Here is a 4,182-nt window from a genome sequence, read left to right as displayed (position 1 = left end):
GGAATTGGTAATGGTGTAAATAACCATCCGAACCAATCTTTGGTGCAAATAACCGGACTTGAAATGAAGCTGACATTGGCGTAAATAACCGTCAAGCCCAATCTTCGGTGTAAATAACCGGACTTGAAATGGAATTGACAATGGTGTAAAGAACCATTCGAACCAATCTTCGGTGTAAATAACCGTCAGGCCCAATCTTCAGCATAAATAACTAGACTTGAAATAGATTTGGCCATGGTGTAAAGAACCATTGCTACCAATCTTCATGAGCTGATGCATTTGAGGTTAAATACCTAAAAATCTTAAATGTTCAACATTTTAATCATGAGATGTAATGATATTGCAATTAAATTAAACAAACATCAACCTGATAGGGTTAGACAAAGGGTTAGTCATGCAAATCCTAACACTCTGCTCACGTAAGAGAGTGTAAATGACCACTACTATAAAAAGGAGTGGGAAGTGTTTTCATTGGAAAATGACAAAAAAGGATTTTGCCAAAACAAATTTTACCATGAGAACGAAGCTAAAACAAGGGAGGTAACCCATCAATGAGTGTTGCCCCAGACTGTGACATCTCCAGTTTGCTCGGCCTAAACTCAAATAAATCTGGCCTGAAAATGCATTACCTGTATGCATCTGCAACTTATGGCAATATAGTCCAATGTCTTCAATCATAATGGTTTTTGGTTGCTCCAACCAAATCTTTATCTCATGGTAAACATCCGCAACATGTTGATCCCTTCTTTTTCCTGTGAGTGCACCTTTCTGATGTTGCCCGCATTTTATAAGCGGGGATAGTAGTAACTTCCTTAGATGCTTCTCAAGACTTGAGGGGTGGCTCCTTAAAATACCCAAAACATTATGTCTGTGGCATAAGCTCTAAGAAACAAGTAGTAAGACAATCAAACAATATGAAAAGGATGTAGACCCAATGGTTCTACTAAGTGTAGAGTTGGGAGCTATTACATGGAATGACGAGCTCACTAGAGAAATCAAGCCAACTAAGGAGGCTTAGAAGAAAGGACTAAGTGGTGAAACTCTTGGGAATCCCTCGGAATAAGAGACAGGAGAAAGAGTTCGAGTCTAAGCAGGCCATCTCCTGATGATAAAAGTAGCGACGATCAAATCGCCTTCAAAATAGGAAGCCAAGAAAGGACATTCATGTGAAGCCCAAACAAAACAAGGTAATATGGTGATTGAGGTGATGGACTGAGCTTGAAATTGACTTCTCAAGCTGCCTACGTATCCTGAGTAAATCAGGAATCAGGTCGGGCGTAGTTCCTGCCGCGGATGATGTATTGGTTGTAAAGCCTTGATAATTGAGTTCCATCATAACTGGGTGAGCTCGAAGTTATCGGAGAAAATCTCACCACATTTAGCCTAGGAGGACTTGTTGGGTTATAATGGGGCTTAGGACTTGGTTCCAAATGAGGGTAAAAGCTCAAATATGCCCCCAGGGTCTAACTAGAATCTTTCAATTTTTGCCTTTATTGCTTTCTTTCTTTTTCTTCAATTTTTGTGAGCAATTTCTCTCTTGCCCCTGCCTAGGGTATTGGATTGCTTTTGGATTACAGCTTTGCTCTTTTTTTTTTTTTTTGGAGCTTTGCTATCTTTTTGTTATTGAATTTTGAAATGGAAAAGTGCTTTTCCCCAACCTTGGCAATATTAGGCTCTGGTACAAAAAATATCTTCTAATCAAACCCCAGAGGCTAGTAGGATTAAGTATGTGAAGGGTACCTTGGTAATGGGATATGGGTAGGCCATAATGGGCTTTCCAAAGGATAGGCTTAGGCTCAAAAGGATAACTAGCGGATTTAAACTTCTCAGGATTTTTCCCGAATAACTAGCGGCTAAGGATGGCCTCCCTTAATAGGCTTAATGATGTGAAAAATTCTCTTTAAGCTCCTCACTCGTTGGAAGGGGATTAAATGTGTGGAGAGCTCAAGACCTTTTATTTCCAAGGCTCTGGCACCAAAATGAATGACGAATGACTGATGGGCTCCTCTTTTATTTTTTTGTTGCTCTTTCCTTTTTTCTATATTTGATTTTTTTCTTTGATTCCTTTTTGTTGATTTGAAGAAAATAGGCGAAAGATCACTGCAAGATTCATCATCAAGAGATGGAAATGGGGAGGAGAACAAACAAAATACTCAAAATAAACTATTTCATTAAAAAATGAAACGATTACACCATGTGGAAACTTGATTGGATTGACACAACATCAAAATTAAAAAGATAAAACTTCTCACACGAAACCGAAAGGGAAAAAGCTGGAAATACCTAACAACATGACTGACTACCTATAACACCGAAGGACTTGAACCCAGACATGACCAACCCCTCTTCGCCTTCTATAATCATCAGAACTTCTGTACCAAAGAGCTTGCTATCATCCATAAATCCTCCTTGATGCCCCAGATGGGCCTACCAAACTGCTTAAGACTCTGCCCGATCAACCACGCAGTTAAAGAAGATCTCAAAACTTGGTAACTCCTTTCTTGATATTTCATCGAGCCACAGTTCTGGAAACCCAAATTTTGAGGAGTCATGCACTTCCTTAATGAATTGACCATTCAAGTTCTTGAAATAGGGTACCATCTCAAGAGTTTCAGATGCTTCTGATTGATACTTCATGAACTCTCCTTCAACTGTCTTGATCTGTTTGTGCTTTGCGTCCGATTTCACCACATGAACATGCCCCTTGCTCTGGATAGACAGACGTCTAATAAAGATGGTGGGGTCAAATTCTTTCAAATCCTCACTAAGAGTATTGATTGATTGCTGATTTGGAAGAGGATTTGTGGTTACATTAGGCCGTTTAGGTCGGAGCTCAAACTTTTTAGCATCATAAAGGTCTTGTATAGCATGTTTCAAATTGAAACAGTTATCTGTGGTATGTCCTTCTTGGCAATGATAGTGGCAAAATAGGTCTGGATTATACCAATGTGGCTTCGGCTCGGGAATAGGCCTTGGTTGAATCGTGGAAATCAATCCAGCCTTCGCTAATGTGCTAAAAACTGAACTCAAGGGTGCACCCAAATTGGCGAACTGCCTCTTAGGTCGATTGGGAGGAGCTGTCCCTTGCTCTAGTGTGAACGGAGCTACCATTGTGGACGATGTTGGTGCTGCAGAAGGGAGAGTAGACATTGTGGCATTGACCCCTGAGCTTTTCTTTTGTGGAGGTCTTCTGCTACTACTGGACTCAGTTGCAAACCAATCCATTTTGGGGAGTTCCTCTTGGAAGATGGCATCCTCAACCTGTTGTGCCGCGACTATCAAACCATTAAAGTTGAGAATGGGGAGAGCAAACAAAAACTTTCGGTATGGGTCTCACAATCCTCTCACTATCATTTCCACTTGCTCTCTCTCATTTGGCCTATCCCACGTCTGAGCCGCTTTGTCACGGAATCTTTTCAAATAGCTAGTGAACCCTTCACCTGCTGCTTGCTTTGTTGTTTCCAACTCTCTCCTGGTCAACTCTATCTCTGTATTATAGGAGTATTGGCGAGTAAACACCTTCATCATGTCATCCCAAGTGCGGGTTGAGAAAGAATCTAGGGCCATTAGCCAATGGTGAGCAGCACCAGTCAATGAAAATTGGAAGGCCTGCCCCAGTTGCTCATCAGTGAAGCCTCGGCCTCCCCTCAACTGGCCAATAAAAGATCTTAAGTGAGTACGGGGATCACCCCTACCATCAAACTTTTCAGAGGTCCATTTAAATTTTTCTGGCAACCTAACATGAGGAAAGAAACACAACCCTTCTGTATCAATGATTTGATCTTCAACACCTTTAAGGTTCCTGATCAAGTGTTCAAGGCGACTAACTTTATCCTTCAACTCTTGGTTCTCAAGACTTTCAGACTTTCCCATAACAGGGCTATTGTCAATCACAACATCATCCTCAACACCTAACACATTAGGGTGAGGAACAACCCTAGGACTATGGAGACGACTCCGTTGGTCCTGAACTTCTGTCGATCAAGCAACACCAGCTTGAGCTTGCATCATCGCAGTTAAGTTTGCTAACATCTCCTCAATCTTAGTGACACGGGCCTCCATGGAGTCGGGATTTGCTGGTGAAATGTTATCTTGACTCATGGTATCTGTACCCTCTGGGGAAACGGGAAACACTTCTAATGAGGGTTCTGGTGAAAGCCTCACTAGTCTAATTGAATTAGG

Source organism: Macadamia integrifolia, chromosome 11 (assembly GCF_013358625.1).
Source record: "Macadamia integrifolia cultivar HAES 741 chromosome 11, SCU_Mint_v3, whole genome shotgun sequence".
Classification (NCBI taxonomy): Eukaryota; Viridiplantae; Streptophyta; class Magnoliopsida; order Proteales; family Proteaceae; genus Macadamia; species Macadamia integrifolia.
Note: the sequence above shows the minus strand (reverse complement) of the source record.